Source organism: Chinchilla lanigera, unplaced genomic scaffold (assembly GCF_000276665.1).
Source record: "Chinchilla lanigera isolate Chin_1 unplaced genomic scaffold, ChiLan1.0 scaffold00079, whole genome shotgun sequence".
Lineage (NCBI taxonomy): Eukaryota > Metazoa > Chordata > Mammalia > Rodentia > Chinchillidae > Chinchilla > Chinchilla lanigera.
The window spans coordinates 7,745,198-7,766,385 of NW_004955480.1; positions in this window are offsets into that span (position 1 = coordinate 7,745,198).

Sequence of the window (21,188 nt, forward strand, 5' to 3'; positions counted from 1 at the left end):
TGATCCATTTTGACTTTAGTTTACTGCATGGTGATAGACATGAGTTTAGTTTTAGTCTTTGGCATATGGAGAGCCAGGTCTTCCAGCACCATTTATTCAGAGACTTCTTCCAGTGAACATATTTTGCTCCTTTATCAAAGATAACGCAGCTTGAGTGTATTTGGGAATGCATCTGCATTTTCTATTCTGTTTCACTGATCCTCAGGCCTGTTTTTTTGCCAGTACCATACTAACTTTGTCATAGTAGCTTTGTAGTATAATTTCAGGTCTATATTGTAATACCTCCTGATTTTCCTTTGTTGCCCAGAATTTCTTTTGCTATTCTAGGTCTTTTCTCATTCCAACTGAATTTTAGGAATGTTTTCTCTAGGTCTGTGAGGTATGTTAGTGGTATTTTGATTGGGATTTCATTAAATCTGTGTAACAGTTTTGGGAGTATGGCCATTTCCACTATGTTAATTCTTCCTATCCAAGAGTAAGGGATTTCTTTCCATTTTCTGATAACCTTTTCAATCTCCTTTTTTAGAGTACTATAATTTTCATTATGTTACATCCTTTGTTAGATTGACTTCTAAGTATTTCATTTTTTGGATGTTATTGTGAAGGGTACACTTTCCCTAATTTCTCTCTGTCTGTGAGTTTGTTGTTGTGTACAAGAACACTGTTGACTTTTGAGTGTTGACTTTGTATCCTGCTACACTACTGAATTTGAATATTAAATCTACAAGTTGCTGGTGGTGTTTTGGGTTCTTCTATGTAGAGTATTATGTCAGCTGCAAATAATGATAATTTAACTCCTTCCTTTCCTATCTTTATTCCTTTTTTGTTGTTGTTGTTTAATTGCTCTGGCTAATGTTTCCAGAGCTATATTAGCAGTGATAGGCAGGAAATGTAGCTCAGTGGTACAGCTCCTGCCTGGCAAGCACAAGGTCATGAGTTCAATTCCTAGAACCAAAAAAAAAAAAGAAATGCAGTAGTGATAATGGACATCCTTGTCTTGTTCCTGATTTTAAAGTGAAAGCTTTCAGTTTTTGTCCCTTTAGTATGATGTTGTATGTTGGTTTACCATAGATAGCTTTTATAAGATTGAGGCAAAGACCATCTATTCCAATTTTCTGTAGTGTTTATATCATGAATGGGTGTTGGGCTTTGTCAAACACTTTTTCTGCATCTATTGAGATTATCATGTGATTTTCGTCCTTGGTTCTGTTAATATGGTATATAACCTTTATTGATATTTGTATGGTGAACCATCCCTTCATCCCTGGTATGAATCCTACTTGGTCATGATGTGTAAGCTTCTTGATGATTTGTTGTATTCTGTTTGCCAGTATCTTATTAAGGACTTTTGCATCAGCATTCATTAGGGAGATGGGCCTGTAGTTTTCTTTCTCGGTTGGGTTCTTCTCCGGTTTTGGAATCAAGGTGATGCCTCCTTCCCAGAATGATTTTGGAAGTACTGTTTCCCTTTTGATTTCTTTAAAGAGTTTCAGTATTAATTCTTCTCTACATTTCTTGTGGGATTCAACAGTGAATCAATCAAGGCCTGGGTTTTTCTTTGTTGGTAAATTTTTTATTGCATTTTCAATTTCATTGGCTGATATTAGTTTATTTAGAATTTTTATATCTCCTTGATTTAGTTTTGGCAATTCAATTGTGTCAAGGGATCTGTCCATTTCTTCTGTGTTTTCCATCGTATTAGAATATAGGTTCTTGTAATAGGTATTGATGATCTCCTGGATTTCTGTGGGATCTGTTGTGATTTCCCCCTTTTCATTCCTAATTGCTTGAATTTGTGTTCTTTCTTTCCTCTTTTGCTGAGGTTAGCTATTGGTTTATCAATTTTGTTTCATCTTTCAAGAGCCAACTTTTTATTCAGTGATTCTATGTACTGTTCTCTTAGTCTCAATTGCATTAATTTCTGCTCTTATCTTTATAATTTCCTCCTTTGTGCAAGCTTTATATTTGATTTGTTCTTCTTTGTCTAGAAGTTTGAGGTTCAACATTAGATTATCTGAGCTCATTCTGTTTTCTTGATGTGAGTTCATTGCTATGAATTTCTCTGAGGACTGCTTTCTTTGCATCCATAAGTTTTGCTCTCTTGTATTAGCATTACTGTTTAATTGTATATACTTTTAAATTTTGTCTTTAATTTCCTCTGTGACCCACTCATTGTTCAGAATGATGTTGTTTAATTTCCATGTATTAATGTATTTTTTGTGGGTTCCTTTGTCATTGATTTCCAGCTTCACTGCATTATGGTCAGATAGTATATGTGGGATGATTTCAATTCCTCCACATTTACTTATATATTTTGTTAGCTAATATATGATCCATTTTGGAGAATGTCCCATGTTCAGCCAATAAGAATGTGCATCTGACGCTTTGGGGTGGAATGGTCTGTAGGCATCTACTAAGTCCATTTGTTCACAGGTTTGGTTTAATTCTAATATTTCTTTATTGATTTTTTTTGTCTAGCTGATCTATCCATTTGTGAGAGTCGGGTATTTAGGTCCCCCCACTACAATTGTGTTAGTGTTTATTTGGTTTATCTGGTCAGTTAATATTTGCATTATGTAGTTGAGTGAATCTAAATTTGATGCATAAATATTTATGAGTGTTATATGTCTTCTTCTTGGAGTTGGCCCTTAATGAGTATGTAGTGATCTTGTCTCTTTTGATCAGTTTTGGCTTGAAGTTCTCATTGTCTACAAATAGAATAGTTACGCCTGCTTTTTTCTGGGTTCCTGTAGCCTGAAGAATTGTTTTCCATTCTTTGACTTTTAGTCCATGAATTTCTTTTTAGGTTAAATGTGTTTCTTAAATGCAGCATATTTTTTGATCTTGCTTCTTGATCCACTCTGCCAGTCTGTTTCTTTTGATTGGTGAGTTGAGACCATTTACATTGATGATTATAACTGATACACATTGGCTTTTCTTTTTCATGTTGTTTCGTTCTTGTCTTTCTGCTCTGTTTAATTGCTTGCCTTGCCTGGTGTTTTCTTTCTATTGGTATTCCTGTGCTTGTGGTCTTTGTTATCTCTTTCTAATATGTCTTTCAGAGCATTTTGTAGAGCTGATTTGGTGGTCATAAATTTCTTCGGTTGTTCTTTGTCATGGAAGTATCTGATTTCTCCATCAGTTTTGTAAGACAGTTTTGCAGGGTGCATCAGCTGAGTTGAAAATTGCTTTCTTTTAGGGCTTGAAAAATTTCACTCCAAGCTCTTCTTTATTTTAGGGTTTGTATTGAGAAGTCTGTTGTGATTCCAATGGGCTTTCCTTTATAGGTGATATGTTTATTTTTCTAGCTGCTTTTAAAATTTTATTCTTGTGCTGAATTTCTGGAATCTTGTTTATTATATGCCTTAGTGTAGATTTATTTTGGTTATGTCTATTTGGAGTTCTACATATTTTATTTATTTGGATGTCAAATTCTTTATCCATGTTTGGGTAGTTTTCTGCCATTATTTCTATGCAGAGATTTTAATGGTATTTGTGCTGTCTCCAGCTTCCTTGCTGATTCCAATCAATCTAATATTGTTCTTTGCTTCATCCTGTAGCTATTGAATTGATTTTTTGTGGTCTTATGCTATTTTTAAGATATCTTTCTTTTCCTGGTCACTAGGTGCATTCCTGTCTTCCAGCTCTGATATTTTATCCTTGCCTTCATTCAGTCTGCTGTGTATACTTTCAGTGGAGTTTCTAATCTCTTGCATTTCTGTTTGGATCTTCTCATTGATTCCATTTCTTGTCTATGTTTGGCATTTATGGGTTCCATCATTTTCCTGGGCTCTTCTATGTGTTTATCTATGTCTGCTTTATTGTCTTTTATTTTGATAGTCATTTCTTTTGCACCTTAGAGATGATTTTTTCTGTGGTCTCTTCCATCTGTTGTTTCACTTCTGCTGTTATTATTTCAGAGAGCTCCATTTGTTGGTTTCTAATTTCCTCTATCTCTTTGTGTCCTGGAATTGTCCTGGGTAGGCTGGGCATTTGGAGTTGCATTTTGCTTTTTCATCATGTCATTTTCTATTTTATTTTGTTTTCTTGTTGATGCTTTTAGGTTTCTAATGTTAGATAGCCTTATCACTGATACTGAGGCTTTCCTAGGAGGTGTTTGCTTCTCAGGCTTTCCCTTCTAGCCAGTACCACTGTCACTTCTCTCTCTGGCACTGCCATACTCCTCTCTCTAGCAATGTTGTATTCCTCTTGCTGACAACAAGCCAGCCTGGGGCAATGGAGGAAGCACAGAGCACGGTCCCACACTCCTCTAGACTCCTCTTGCAGTCACTGCCATCCTCCAGACAATGGAGGAAGTGTTAGAAGGCAGGCTCTCCATTCGCCAGCACAGGCAGGCAACATGATTAAAGGGGACCTTCTTTGACACCATCTAGCCAGTTATTCCTAAACCATTGTGCCTCTTCTATATGCTCCAACATGTCCAAAATAATACTTCCGCAAATATTCAAAACTATACAATGACGTAAGCAAAGAAATAGACAAAATTAACCTTGAAGGGAGGAGAGAAAAATGGTCAAACACATATTAAACCTTTCCTTACAGAAAATTACCCATAGTCAAGATTCTTAACAATGAAGGGCAGATGTGGAGGTGCACACATGTAATCCTAGAATTCTGGGAGGCAGAGGCAGAAGGATCACAAGTGCAAGCCCAGCCTGTGGAACTTAGTGACAAACCAAGACCCTGTCTCAAAATTAAAGGTTGAAAAAGACTAAAGATATAGCTCAATGTGAAGCCCTGGATTAAATCCCCAGTACCAAAATTCTCAAAAGAAAAAAAATATTTTGACAGATGTTTCGTAACACATATAAATAATTCTAAGTAATACTTTTTTTGAAAAAATAGTGTTATTCAAAAATCCCAAAAGACTAGTAGAAAAGAGAATGATGACTTATACATGATAGCTGTCAAATGGTTGCTTAAATCTGGTCAAAAACAAGCTGAATTTCAAAAAAAGTCGTATATATAATAAAATATATTTTATACATAGTAACATTTTATACACATATGTAATATATATGCATACTTTCAAACAAGGGCATATATAATGAGATATAAGTTTAAACACTCAATAACATTATATGTATATGTAATGAAAAGGGCTGCTGTGTCTGAATGGCAGGTGGTACAGCCCATAAACAGAGAGTAAATCACAGGACCAGGAACCAAGTGATACACTTGTGGCAGGCTCTACCTATTCTTTTTCAGTTGATTTTCTATCCACACGTACTCAAGACTGAAATACTCATTGTCAGTGTCCTTTACCTGGAGATGCTTTCTTTTCCTGATTCTCTAAACTTTCTCCATCTGCTCTCCTCTCCTCTCAGCCCAATTAACTCATTCCTCAGAGGCCCAGCTTCATACTACCAGATCCAGGATGGTCAAAGCAATGGTTAAGGACAATGGTGAAGATCCAGAAAGACCAGGAAAGTGTCTCAGTAGAGCCATCTAGAGTCTGAGCAAAGGCCATCCTCAAAACAAATTTGTGTGTGTCAGCTTTGTGTTCCTCTCAAGCAGTACCTTGTTTGCATGGATAGATTGGAAGACACCATCTCCTTTCCATGGAGGATGAGGGCTGGAGAGAAGGCTGGGGTGAAGAGGCTGAGATCCCGACCTGGTTCATGTTTGTGTCACCCTCCACGATGGCAGTGAAGCATTCCCTAAGGCCTTTGCTGCCCAGCCCTGCCGATTGCTGCAGATTTGCTTTCTCTTCAGAATATTCTCCTGGTGATGTATCTTATGGAGGCCTGGTCATGTTCAGGATTCAGGCATCATGGATCTCATGTTTACCACCTGGACACTAAGGGACAGAAAGGCTGGAACATTCATACGAGCATCCAAGAGGGCAAGTTGGAGAAGTCAGTGCACCCTCTTGGAATGGATCCAGCCTCTTTCTTCCAGACCAAACTGACCAGAAAGGGGTACAAGTGGCAGTCAAAAAAGTAAATTGTTGAGACTCCACCTTTAAAACACATCCTGTAGATTGAAAGTAAAACTTCTCATCTTCTAGGTGCTGGCACATGGTCCCAGCTCTGCCTCTGCAGTTTCCAGTAGTAGCCTTGGACTCCCACACTCTGACCTTAAAAAGAAAACATTTACAAAGTCAATCCCCTGGCTGTGTGAAGACTGCTCCACCACGGAATATCCAAGGGAGGAGGAGAGTTTAGAAGCTGCTTTTTCTTTTCTTCTGAGATGCTGTCTTGGTTACGTTTCTCTCGCTGCTGGGACAAAATACCTGATGCCCAAAATTAAGGAAGGAAAGGTTTATTTCGCTTACAGTTTGTGGAAGTTTCAGTCCGTTCTTGGCAGATTATAAGGCAGAGTGGCACATGGCAAAGAGCTACAGCTCAGGGCTGCAGAACACAACTAAGCTGCAAGCACACACCAGGGCGGAATGGGGGAGGAATGTCCTCAAGCACTCTTTTCCTCTCCCTTACATATGCAAACTATCCACCCCAGGGCGAATGTAGCTCTCACACCCACAATCATTCAACTCTAATAGCCTGCCCCACGGTCGCATGAGGCTTTGGAGGGGACACACAGACATAAATCATGGAGGAGGAAAGTTTAGAAGCTGCTTTTTCTTTTCTTCTGAGATGCATAATCTGCAAGGCTTTCACAGTGACAAAATTGAATGCTCAGTAGTAATTGTGTCAGGGTTCTAGCTATGAACTTGCATAAAATGTGAAATTTCACACGAGCAATCCTACTGTAGGGATTTTTCCGCTGATCATCAGGAAACAGAGCATTTAGGATAGGTTGGGAGGAAATCAAACCATGCAGGCCCTTGAGCTAGCAAACTTGTGAACAAAACCCTTACACCGTGTTCCCACAGGCACATGGCTTCACGCCTTGCCAGGTGGTGAGAGCTGCAAAACCACACAGCTGCTGATGTGATGGCTTCAAGAAACCAAAATTCACTTATGCAGAACAGCTAAAGTCAGTCTGTTACTCCAGCTAGGATCTCATAGTGATAGGCTGGAAAAAGGAAGTCCCAAAGTGACCACATGGCTGACTCCAAGTGGGACTGGCAGGTAGAAGGACCAGATCCACTCTGCACACTGGGAGAACAGGTTGGCATTGGAGAGATGAAACAAAAAAAAGGTCTCAACCCATCCTGGGGTCCACTGTCATCATCAGGAGTCTCTGGAGCTCAAAGAACCAGACCCTGAAGTCATGATCTCAAAGGCATTTAGGCACTGATGAGAGAGGCCTGGGTGAGCCCTTTCACTGACAAGCCTGATACAAGTGCCCTGTGGGGCCATGGACCAGCCTCCCAGAGTAGCATGTGCCGCCTTCTCTCACAGGAGCAGCTTTGGGAAATGGAACTACCTGAAATGTTCAGGGTGGGAAGGCCTACCTCCTTGAAGTCTCTCCCTCCTTGGAAAGCTCTTCCCACATTCCAGGACAGCTCTGAATCCTTTATGATTGTAAATCATTTGCACTGCACACCAACTCAAGGCAAGAGACAGGTACTGCTATTATCATCCCAACCTCACAGATGGCTTCTTAACATGCCAAGGTCACTAACAATCAAGTGAAGGCAGGGCAGAGAAGGAAGCCCTGCTCCTTTTGTGCCCACTCTCCACCTTTTACCCTCTGTACTATTCTGCCTGAAATGACCTCTGCAGGCAGGTGGGTTAACACCCCACTTGTGTGCTTTGCTTACTTGGGGCTTTTTGATGGTAGGTGGCTTCCTTACCAGTGTCGCTCAATCTGACCTCTTCAGACATCACTTTTGTCATCTCAGTACCTCCTTCCCTCTCTGCAAAGACTACAAACACTCAGGATTATCTTCCCTGTTACTGAGGGGCTTTGCAGTCATTCTACTTTTCTAACACACCTCTCCAGAGAACACATACTCTCAGCATCCACCTCTGGGGCTCTCAAAACTGATGGAATGAATGAGTCGTTGTCAGCATGCACAGCTTCTCACAATGGAATAACATGACTGTCATCAAATCAAAAGAAATAAAGCCAAAGAAGATATATATAATGAATGCTTGTTAGAGTTTAATTCTATAAGTAATTCTTAGCTTCATATTGAAAATGAAGAGAATAATAATAAAGTGATAGCTAACACTCACACAGTGTTACATGTCAGACACCATCCTAAGCTCTTTCCTAGCAGCAACTAAATTAATCCTCATGAAAGTCCTTTAAAGTTAGGTATTTATTCTCCCATATTTTATTTTTAAAATTAATTTTATCGGTACATGTTATATATACTTAACTATAATATTTATCATAGGGAATTTGTACCTGTACATAACATTCTTTAGTTCTTTTTTTCCTATTCCCCTCTCCTCACTTCAACCCTTCTCCCCCTTATTTACAAAAGCTTTGCTTCCATTTTTTCCTCTGTTCTTTTTTTCTTTTCCCTTTCATCCTCTCCCCTCCTCCCCTCCCTAGTCTTCCTTCCCATTTGAACATTTTCTTCCTGGTTCACAATATTTACCCCATTTTAAAGGTGAAGAAATCAAGGCACAAAGAACTTCAGGACATGAACCAGTAACCCACCTAGGACTTCCTGTGAGTGTGAATGGTAGCTAACACCAGAGCATTTGGAAGAGGGGCAGAGAACCAGATTAGTTCAAGTGACCACAGAGGTAAAATTAAGCTGGAAATGAGTAACCAGAGAAGAGATCCAATCAGAACCAACCGCTAGGTTTCTACTTAACAAATTTTCTGCTTTAAAACAGTGAGGAACCCACCTCTGGGTCTTTGCCCCGGGCTGTTCCCTCTATTTCGGATGCCTTTCCATAGATGTTCAAGAATTCTCACTCTGTGAAATCCTCGTCTTCTTAGCCTTTCTACCCACTTGCCCTCTGTTTCCTGGGGACCTTGTCTGTTACAGGAGGTCATGGAACCCACAAAGAAGAGCCACGAGTTCCACACTCTATACACCTGGCATCAGTTTTGTGACCCTTGTACCTGTATTATTTTTACTTCATTTTTTTCAATAACTTATTAAGTTTGGGAGTTATTGATTTATAGAAAATTAGTGAAGCCAGTACAGAGAGTTCCTACATTCCCCAGAACCCACTGTCCCCTATCATTAACATCTTACACAGGTATAGTAGACAGTGGTACAATATACAGTGCTTTGTGAACTTGACTCTTTCCAACCAAGTTGGACAAGAACCGAATCAAATTCAGTAGTTAGATTTAATGTTGACTTTATGGGAAAATTTGATTTGGTTCTCATCCATTCAGTTCTTGACCAGAATCATAGAGAGAATTGAGTTTGTGAACCAAAGTACCACTGTGTTTGTCATCATTAACAAACCAATATTAATATATTATCATTGTTAATTCCATAAATTTACTCAATTTTCCTCAATTTTTACCAATACTTTTCTCTGTTCCAGGATTCCAACCTGAATTTGATATTAGTCACATTGTCTTATTAGGTTCCCTTTGCCCATCAAAGTTTCATGCTTTCTTTGATTTTGATCTCAAAAGTTTTGAGGAGTAACCAAAAGTTGTTTTGGAAAATGTTCCTCAATTGAGATTTGTCAGATATTTTTCTGATTATTAGAAGGAGACTACAAGATCATACACTGAGGCCAAAATCCTCTGAAAATCACATCTGAGAATGTGAATATACATAAATCAAATTCCAGAACACAAAATTTTCAATTTGTTAAATATTCCATTGCATCCATGCTGTACTCAGGCTTTCCAAGGGAATTGATTTAATACAGAACACATAATTTATAGGTTTGTTTTATAATATTCACCCAAAAAAGTCAAATGCACAAGAGTGCAAGAAATCTCTCCATGCACTAGAGAGCCAAAGAATCCAGCTGAAGGACTGGATCTCACAGCAATGTCCTGCACTTGCATGAGTCCAGCTGAAGACCTAGAGCCCATGGCAATGTCTCATGCAAGTCTGTTTCAAGGATCTATGCTGGGAAGGCCCAAAGACCAGTGGTGCAAGTTAGCAATTCTGAACCATGGAGATGAAAGATACATCCTGGCAGGCTGAGGGACCTGTACTGGAGCTGGGAAGCAACATTCAACGTAAAGACCAGAGCTCCCCTAAAAAGAATCACAGCCATCCTCAGTGACAGCGAGGAGCGAAGCTCCTCCAGTGATGAGAACAACCAAGTTCATATCAGGAAAACCAACCTGACAAGCTTCTCCAGGAGAATCTACTGCACACCCTCTTCCCCTCCAGTTCTCCTGTTATACTGTTGCAACAATTCTCAACTAGGCCTTCCACACCCACTACCACACTGATTCAGTTCAGCTGGTTCAGCTGGGTGTTACAAGTTGACTATTAGTTCATCCACCACAATCCATAACACAAAAGTTCATATCTTGGTGGGAAATCATTCCTTAGGGAGATCTTTACAGCATACAAAGGGACTTATGACATGCCCTGTCCTAAGCACCTTGTTCTCCTGATGTAATGACCATTACTTGCTCTCCAGTGCAGGGAGACATTGAAAAAGACCCTCCAAGACACCACATTCCTCCTAATTCATCTCCTGTATACACACTGGCTAGAATGTTGGTCCACGCACTCGTCTATCTGCTGGAATAGCTTCCTAGGTTTTGATGTCTGCTGTATCCACACCATACAGTTTATACAGGTCATGGCTTGTGTCTGCACTGACCTGGTAAGGGTGATCTCTTGGGCCAGACTCAGTCATGTGAATGGTCCTTTTGCCCGTGATCTTCTCTCTAGAGCCTGGTTTGAAGTCCAATAGGTGGTCCTTTGTATCCTATCTGCTCTGTAAGAGTGGTAGCAACACACATCTGCTCTCTAGAGTGGTCTTTTTGGTCTTGATTGCCTGTGTGAGCATGAGTCTAGGCTGAGTGTCATATTCCTGACCAGAGGGATGACTGTGAGCTTGAGGCTGGATTCTGAATACTCCTTTACAAACTCCCTGGTCTTCAGGATAACCTTGGAGTCTTCACAGATGTTTATGGTTGCACAGGTCCCAGCCAAGCTGTTTCCAGTAGGCCCTTTGACTACCCAAACAACACTAAGATGTTGTCACCGAAAATGGAATAGAAAAACTCATTGTCCAGTAGAACACAATCAACCTTGAATGTGACTCCTCCTGCTTAACCACAGACACATTGCTTTTGGCATGGTGTTTGATGACAAACCAACCCTTGGACAAGACCTTGGATGGCTACTTTTTGCATCGTGATCTAAGGCTTGTCCAGAGGGTCCCATTGATCCTACCACACAGACTGTTGTCTGCTCCATTATTAAATCCATCCTGGACCTCTGCAAGAGCACCTAAGCAGTCAGGAGGAGGGGTGAGTGCACAGTGGCACTGTGAATCCTCATGGCTTCAGCTGGACAGGCACCTGATTGATGAAGGTGGAGGACTCAGTGTTGGACTTTAACATCCTTCATGTTCCTTTTTCACTCTTGCAAGACTGATCTACTGATAATGAATCTCCTCCATCATCGTTTGTCTAAGTCTTTACTTCTCCCTTGCTTTGAAGGCCCATTTCAATGGATATAGATTTTTAGACTGGTAGATTTCTATCTTAAAACTAAATATTTCACTCTACTCTCTTCTTCCTTGCATGTTTTCTTTTTTCTTTTTTCTTTTTTTATTTTAAAGAGTAAAAGAAGGATAACATAATAATAGGAGGGTCTTACCAAATTACAGACAAAGTGGTAGGAAATTATCAATGGTTATTGTTTTACATATTGTTATCTATAAGATAGTTTCTCAGGAAAACAAATAGACAAATGATACTGAGTTACAGACAAAAGAGGTAGGAGATTATCAATAGTTGTTGTACTATACATAGGTATCTTCAAAGTGGCTTCTAAAGAAAATAAATAGAGCTATACATGAGTGACCTATTGAATAATCATTAACTATTCTCAATGGTTGTTGTAGGAAACACATAATAATAAACATGGATCCATTTATGAAATAGGATAGGAACAATACAAACATTACAGAGTTATGGATAGATTAGTAGGACAATATCAATGACTGCTGTAATACATGGTGGTATCTTCAAAGTGGTTTCTCAGGAAGACAGAGATACACAAGAAGGATCTAACAAGTAGTTACAGCCTAAGGGTTGTCAAAAATCAAGTGAGTCGTCTGGGGCGAAAGCCATTTTTTGTAGCATTTTCTCTCCAGCCTCCCATCACATTGACACCCCACAACCAGTTAGTGTCCTCTCCCCAACTGTCAGCACAGGCAGCAGGAATCCTGCGGCAGACTTCTCCGGAGCTCCACCACAGCCTGTACTGTCAGGGGAAGAATGGCTTCCAGTGAGTCTCTGCAGGTATTGTGCAAGGTCCTCCTGGTTTACAGCTTGCGAGCGGCTCTCGTGACCCCAGTCCACTGGACCTCTGACTCCATGGGCTTAGTCTGCATTCTCATGTTCTCTGAGTCCTTGTTCAGCAGCTGCTCCTCCGCTGGGCTCTGGACCTTTCCGGTTCTCAATGGCAGGAGCAAGAGTGGCCCATCGTATGGCATGTATTCCCAGGGGTTGTTCAAAGTTTGAATGATTCACACACATCCGTGGGTGGGCAACTGCAGTCGGTGCATGGTGGGCCAATTGTGTCACTGTTTCTCTGTGTCATGATAGATCTCAACTGAGTGGCAGCAGCTGGCCTAAGGGCTGGCACACAACAGTGCTCGCTATACCATGGCTCCCCATGCGCTGGGGGCCCTCCCTCCGGGGGCCTGCAAGGCTGGAAGCTAGCCAGCCAGAAGACCGGCGCTCCCCGCCCATGGCTCCCTGTGCGCCGGAAGCCCTCCTTCCGGGGGCCTACGAGGCCGGGAGTGAGCCACCAGTCCGAAGACCGGCGCTCCCCGCCCGAGGCTCCCCATGCGCCGGGGGCCCTCCCTCCGGGAGCCTACGAGGCAGGAAGCTAGCCACTTCCTTGCATGTTTTCTGATGAGAGAAGTCTGATGAGAGAATTCCTATCCTAAAAGTGCTTTTTAATTTTTTAAATTGACGTGAAAAACTTGTACACATGTATAGAGTACCATGCAGTGTCTTGATACTGATGCATTCTTTCTCTGGCATCTTCCAAGATTTATTTTCTAGGCCTGGACTCTCCTACATGGAGTATGACACATGGCTGTGTGTAGACTTGCTTGTATTCTCTGGGCTCTCTAGATCTGTAACTTCATGCCTGACATTAATCTTAGAATGCTTTTACATTATTACTTTAATAGCTTCTGCTCCATTCTCTTTTCCTTTCCTTCTTGCACTTCCATTATGCAAAAGTTACACTTTTAATCATTGTCCCTCAGTGCATTGTAGCTGGAAAAAATGCTAAAGTTTCTCTAGTGTCATTCTTTTTGTCTCCCTCATAAATAAGACCCTAAGCTTAAATGTTATGATTTATGTCTGGATGTCCCCTCAAAGCCTCATGCAGTCATGGGGCTGCTTTCTAGAGTTTAGACTCATGGTCCAATGCTGGGATTATGGGTGTGAGTGCTACACCTACCTGGGGGCAGGTAGCTTGCACACAGTATAAGGGAGGGAAAGAGCCTTGCTCTCTGTGACTGCTCCTCCCCGTTTGCTCTTGCTGTTTTTGCTGTTTTCTGCTGCCATAAGCTGCTGCCCTCTGCTATGTACCACCCTGCCTTGGAGCCAGCCAATTATAGACTGAAACCTCCACAAACCGTGAGCTAAATAAACCTTTCCATCTCTCATTGTGTGTTGGGTCTTTTGTCTCAGCAATGAGAGAAAAGTAACCAAGATACCACTATAGTTATTGTCCCTCCCCCTGGCAGGGCTCAAGGAGGGATTTTTCTTGGGTTCCCACCCTGAGATCATGGTGAGACTACTGGAGGGGGGAAGTCTGTAAAGTTTCAGGGCTTCCTAAGACTACAGGCCTCAGCAGTTTCTGATTCTCACATTAGACTACACTCCATCTCTGACAATTTGTCAAGTGACTGTCTAATGGTTCTTTATGGCTCCCAAAGCTCCTCATCATGTCAGAAACTCTGGGAGGCACCTGTCTTTCCAGTCTGAGGTCGCGGTTCACACTGCATTTTCACTTCTGTGATGGTTCCAAGGAAAGTGACTGATTTAGTCAAGCTTTGGTTTTTAAAGAAGGGGGCTTCCGAGCTCTTTGTAGGTCCTCACTTAACCTGTATTTTCAAACTGTGCATCTTCATTGTAATAGATGCTGTTGGATGCTTGTTATAAGCCACAGAAATCTTGGGTCATATTTTGTTGTATTTTGCAATAGCTGCTTCTGTGAAAATCTCGAGCAATAGACTTTGACTAGCTCTAAGAAAAAAGAGGAAAAAATGACCACAGAGCACCTGGCCCCTTGCTGCATATCATCCCTAACCTGGAAATCTGAGACGGCCTCCAGCTCCCTGTTGGGGCCCACTGAACACTGATCTGCAGCATGTTTCCTGGAAGGAGAAGAAAGTGAGGACAAAAAACATCCTTGACTAATGGGGCAAAGAAACTATAGGCCTCAGCAGTTTCTGAAGATAAGTTTCTCCTTCATCTCTCAAGGAGACAAGCATTTCAAAAGGCCCTCAGTGATCCTGGGGAGACCAAACACCCACCCTCTGCAGCACTGGGTCGTTTAACAATCCGCTCTTGTGTTTGATTCCCCACCAACTCCCCAGCTTCTGCTCCCTGGAGTCACTTTCCAGATGAATAACTCACATGCAAGCCTTTATCTTAGGCTCTGCTTTTGGGAAGCCCAGGCTAAGATGTACATTTATTGAAAGAGGAATTTTGTAAGCCATCTGTAATGGAGAAAAGCAACCATTTGCCATTAAACAACTGAAAACTGTCCATGCGTGACTTCTCAGGATTTTCCCACCTGTCAAAATCCTACTCCTGTGAGCCTCCTCTCCTCCTTCTGAATTTAGATTCTCCTTGTCAGTTGTGTAACATTCTCTCCTTTCACCCACCTTCCTCCACATTTTGAGAAAACATTTAGTAAAAAAAGGAAAAGAAAAAGAAAAACCAACATTAAATTCCACTGCTTACATTCTTGTATTTAAAAAAGAAATTAGCAAGAGTTAGAAAAACAATTAATTGAATATTTCAAAATAGCTAACAGGATTTTTTGAATGTCCTCAACACAAAGAAATTCTGTATGTCTGAGGTGACAGAGATGCCAGTTGCCCTAATCTTATCATTACACACTGCACATTTACTGAAATGCCACCCTAAACCCATAATTTATATGCAGTCATTCAACATCAATTTACATAATGTAATAATGAAACTTTTAAAACTACTATTCCAAGTGTGGTGTGTGGACTGGATATTTGTCTGCAAACTTTTTCTCAGTCTGCAAATAGTAAATATTCTCCATAATATAAATCAACTGCATCATGTTATATGATACTTTCAATTGACTTGTTAAATTAAAAATAATTATGTCTTTCTTTAAAAAACAACTGTGACTGATTTGCTGGACAAAGAATACCCCTGGTGATGTGGGGAATTGTTTCTTTGTTTAGCATTGAATTCAGGAGTTACCTAAGCACTAATATATTTTTCTCTACATAAATGTTCCAAGCACTGTTTAGGGGCCTTACTGATTTTACCTTATCCAATTCTCAGAGAACCTCATATATGTGGTTGCAATATTTTCACTTTCATTTTGCAGGTAAGAAATCTGAAGCACAGAGGAGTTAGGGATTTCTGCAACACTACACAGCCCGTAAGTAGTAGCTGCGGCCTCCAAGTCGGCTCCCAATCCCCTTTCCCCTTGGTATCCACACCCTTATGTAGTCATTGCCCACAAGGTAGAAATGGAAGTGTGTGACTTTTAAGATCCTGTTGCTCCTGCTTGACCTTTCTGAGTGACTTGCTTTGGGGAAGCTGGCAGGATATTCATACTGCATTATGAGCAGGCAAAGAATGGAGGTCTCAGCCACAGCCATCACCAACGTGCCAACATGTGAGGGTACTATCTTGGATAAGGAGCCTCCTGCCCAGGCCAGTGTTTTGGTAGCTCCACCTTTGGCTGACATTGTCACAGTAGCCTCATGAGTTCTAACCACCAAATTCCTGACCCATGTGATGTATGTAAAATAATGCATTGTTATTGGTGTTTAAAGTCTCTAAGCCCGTGGCTGATTGATTATGCAACAATAGATGGCTAGCACAGTAGGAGCATAAGGAGTAAGTAAACAAGTGAATGTGGATGTGTGTACCCCAATAAAGTTTTATTTATAAAAATAGGTAGAGGGCCAGGTTTGGCTTGTGGCTGTTTTTTGTTTTGATTGTCTCTAATGCAAACCACAGCATGCTCAATTTCCCCTTCTAGCTTCTACATATGCTGTCCACTTTATCCATGTCATGCTTCCTCTTCTCCTAAAATGCTTTTTTCCCACTCACCACTGCACCCAGATAAATGACCACTTCACTGAAGGCAGTGCCCTGCGCACTGTTAGACTAGTACTGGCCCGCCTCCTGTGTAAAGCCAACTGTATTTCCTCCATGGTTTCATCCTAGCCTATCTGTTTCCATGTCTGTCTTCCCTGCTTAACTGTGCACTCTGTGAAGACAGGGACTGCCTGTCTCCTGCACCATTTGATCACAGTTTGTTACACATAGTAGGTGTGGGATAAATGTAGAAGGAAAGAATAAATGAGTACAACGTGACAGAAAACATCTAAGAGAAACTTCAGCCACTTCACACTGTGTCTACCTATTTAACAATTTTTCCTAAAGCTAGCTTGTTCCCAAGAAATGGATTCTCTGCTTGTATATATATATTTTTATACTCACAGGCAATTTTGCCTCTATTCTATGGTGTAAGACTCTCAAAATGAGGAAATGTCTGTGAAATCCGTGTTTAAGGCACTTTCGTTCTCTTGCCACTATTTCCCTGCAACGGTGACCTTTAAATTTAGCCTGAGTTATAAGTGAGGTTGTCAGAACATCGGGTTACATTATGCAATTCAGTTATTTGTGCCTTTTAAGACGATGGAAGCTCCAGCATGGACAGCACAGCGGGAAAGGTGCCCTGATGATATTCTGGAAACCACCACAGCCGGGGTGCATCCGGAAGTGGGTCAGTACTCAGGAAGCCTCATGCTTCTTGGAAATCAGTTCACTGAAAACATGCCCTCATTTATCCTTCCAGAAAATAAGTAACCTGTGGCTCATGCACAGCCTTGCTGTGTCAGGCAGACTGCAGAAGCTTGCATTTGAATTGTGCCTGCTGCTCTTGCTCTTCCCTTTCAGGAAGGTGTGTGGAGCTGTGTGCTGAGACCTCCAGGACATTGATGAGACACTGACTGGTTCACCTAGTCTGAGGCTCAGAGGGTTCCCAGGCTGGTATGGTACTCAGAGCCCTGCCTAGGTATGATATCCTCATCTTTCCTTGCAGCCATTGGTTTAGATGCCCTCTCCTCCACACTAATAATCAGCTCAGATGTCAAGCTAAGTGGTTCCCAGAGACACTTCCAGCACCAGGTCCTGCAGTCACTTTCTTCAGGGTGGCTTCAGAGGTTAAGCTGCCAGATCAAGAAGCGTAGTGCGCTACTCACTTTCCCATCCCTGGGACAAAATACTCAACAACCAGAATTTAAGGGAGGAAAGGTTTCTTCAGCTCACAGATTTCAATGGCTTCAGTCCATAGTTATCTCACATTAAGATGATCAACATGGTGGAAGGACTTGCTAGAGAACAATTTCTCATCCCATGGTAGCCAGGAAGCAGAGAGAGAGGAGGAGGAGGAGGAGGCAACAATAATACACCCTTTCAGTGACACGCCTCCAACTGATCCCACTTCCTGACAGCACCTTTAGCTACTGAACTCATCCATGGATGGATCCACTGATGAGTATAGCACCCCTATGATCCAATTACAATTCAAACACATGAGACATTTGGGGGACATTTAGATTTAAACCATAACATGCAGGGAGTAGGGAGAAAGACCCAGCTCCAAAGGAGAAGATGAGGCTTCTCTGCTGGGGTTGGTTACTCTGCCCACCTACAGGATGCTTTTGAGACTCAAACAAGATGACAGAAGTATAAAAACACTGTAAACTAGTTCAGTGCCACATAATTATAAATTGTACTATGATTTCCTTTGACCATGTGATATTTTACTCCTCTTTGTGATGCCCAATTTAAGTCATTTGCTGCTCTTTCTGCATAATAATAAATAAAGAAGATTTCTAGGAAAACACCAACCAATACACACTTTAGGATAATGAGATTCTTTTCCTTGGAAACAACATTACATCTGTATGGATTTTCCAGCTGCTTTATTCCCTTGCCACACTGGCTGTGGCTGAAGCTTGTGTTCTTTGCTTTTCTGATCAAACATAGAGCCCTTTCTCTCCTTCCCTTTATTTCCCTCCTGTCTTTCCCACCTCAAAGTCCCCAGGGACCAACAAATGCCAGCAGTGACTGTACACAGACTCATGAAAGCTTTTAGTAAATTAGGAATTAGATTCAACCTCCTGGATTAGAACTGATATTTAAATGAAGGTTTTCCAAAGTCTGCTGAGGATTACATGAAGAGTAAGCAGGAATCATGAAAATTAGGAATGTTATTTCCAAATGCTCACATTTTTAATAGATAAATAATGTAGGAAGTCAGTCTGCAGTATATTAGCAAAGGATAAAGAAAACCAAGGGGAATGAAAACACATTTTACACCTGAAGACCAGATGAAAATTCCTGTTGGCCCACAGTGCCATCTTGTGGACCATTTTTCAATGGAGTTTGGTTTTCAGATTAATTTGACTATTCCTAATCGCCTAAAGCATGCATTACAGCCTGCAAAAGATTGCCTGACAACCCAAGGGAGCACAAGTGATCATATCCAGGAAAGCATACGTGCTTGTTCAGCACTTGTCTCCACTAGGCATATTGACCATGGCCGGTGCTTTAAGTAACCTTTCTCTTTGCTCTCTCTAATAGCAGATGTTCGTGTTTCTTCTGACCACTTCTTTCTAGTCTCCTTCTCCAATGCTACTTCACCTCTGAAATTCATAAGATGGGTGCATCCTTGTTCTAGGTACGGTATTTCTTCCTTTCCATAAAGAACTGATGGTCAGCTAGGGATCGTAAACCTTCCAGAAATGGCACACAGTAACCACACACACACACATATACACACACACACACACACACACACACACATTCACATTTTGACCACCAATTTCAGAAGGTTCCTGAAGCTTCTGGCTCCGTATTTAATACTCTTCTTATATTTACAGTGTTTTCTTCTGAAGTCTATGGAACCATAAAGCTATAACTCTCCCATCTATGAAGCTACATCTCAGACTCCTGTATCCTTTCCTGCTCAGTTTTTCATCTCCAGCCACCCTTCTTACTTCTGATTTAAACACCCTGCTGTTTGCTGTAGCTAAGCCTGGATCATATTGATCCTATCTCTTGAATTCCCCTTGACATGTTCAAGGCCCTGGATTGTGTACCACCATCTCTGGGAAGCCAATCTCTAATCAGAGAGAATAAAGTTTTCTCAATGGATTCTTTTAGATCATTTTTTAAAATTCCTGAAATACTTCATATTTTCTACTTCATATTTTTCCTTAGCAGGTAAGTTCTCAAAGGAAAGAAGCATTCCTTGTTTAGTTTTGTAACTTCTATAATAACTAGTGAGGACTTCCCTTCTAGGTGTTGCTTTAATGCTGTCACAGTTGGAATCTGTCTTAGGTGCTTATCTTGTTGCTGAGACAAAACAGTGACACCCCAAATTAAAGAAGGGAAGGTTTACCTGACTCACAGTTTGTAGAAGTTTTAGTCCATAGTTGGCTGACTCCAAGGAAGCGTGGCATGGCAGAAGGGCAACACAGGGGAGAATAGTTCATAGCAGGCAGAAGGTAGCAAATCAGCAAAGTAACAAGAAACAGTGACAAGCAACAACACCAGCCCTCTTTCTGTCCCTTATATTATATCCAGGCTACACACCCATTACCCACACTCAGAACTATGCCAAATCAATCAGTGGACTAATTTCATAAGCTCACAACCTTAATCCCAACATTGCACACTCTAGATCCAGCCACCTCTGTCTAGATGTCATTCCTTCTCTCCCTAAAGCCTCAGATGATCATAGATGGGGCTTTTTCAGAGGTGGTTGGTTCTAGAGTGTTGCTAGGATTGACTCATGGTGCAGTGCTAGGATCAAGGGCATCAGGATTAAAGGTGTGAGTACTACCTGCCCCAAGCAAGCCTGGATAAGCTGTAAGGGACGCAAAGATCTGTGGCTGTCCTGTGTCACTTTACTATCTTCTGCCTGCCATAACCTGTTTCTTTCCTGCAGTGCCAGCCTGTCTTGGAGCCAGCTGATCATGGACTGAGACCTCTTCAAACTGTCAGCTAAATAAACCTTTCCTTCCTTAATTTTGAGTATTGGATATTTTGTCTCTGCAATGAGAAAAGTAACTAAGACACCTCGGCTTCGGGGCTGGGGATTTAGCTCAGTGGCAAAGTGCCTGCCTGGCAAGCGCAAGGTCATGAGTTCTGTTCCTGGTACCGGAGAAAAACCAAAAAAAAAAAAAAGAAAGAAAGAAAGAAAAAAGACACCTTGGCTTCCGTTCTCACTCTGCATACTGCTGCATGACCATGATCAAAGCAGGTAAGCTTTCCATGCCTCAATTCATCACCCGTGCACAGGGACCTGACAGCTCCTACCGGAGAGGTCCTTAGGCAGATTCAACGAGGCTTGACCTGTAATTCACTGTGAACATTTCCTGGCACACAGCTGGAGTTCAAAAGATGTTTATTGGGTAAAAATCCTCAAAGGAATAAAATCAACCAGGATTATATGTCTAAAAAAATGGTTACATAGGATTTTGGTTTTCTCTTCTTTTCTTTCAATAAAAGTGATTAAAGTGCCTAAAAGTGAAGAAATTGGCAAAGTATATGGCATAACATAATGGTATATTCATGTGTTCAGTTCTTCGTCTATTTCTTTCCATAAAACTTTAAGTTACTCTCTGTAAAACTGCTACATGGGGTTGGGGTGTAGCTCAGTAGCAAAGCTTGCACTTAACATTTGCGAGGCCCTGGGTCAATACCTGTCAAAAACAAAAAACGTTCTTATGTGTTCTTTGCTAAGTAAAGTCTTAAATATGTCAAAGATTTATTCTTCTGTGACTGATGTGTTATTTTCCATTATATTTTCTCACTTGTTGCTGATATAGAGGAACACGATTATGGTTTTATATAGTCTCTGCTAATAC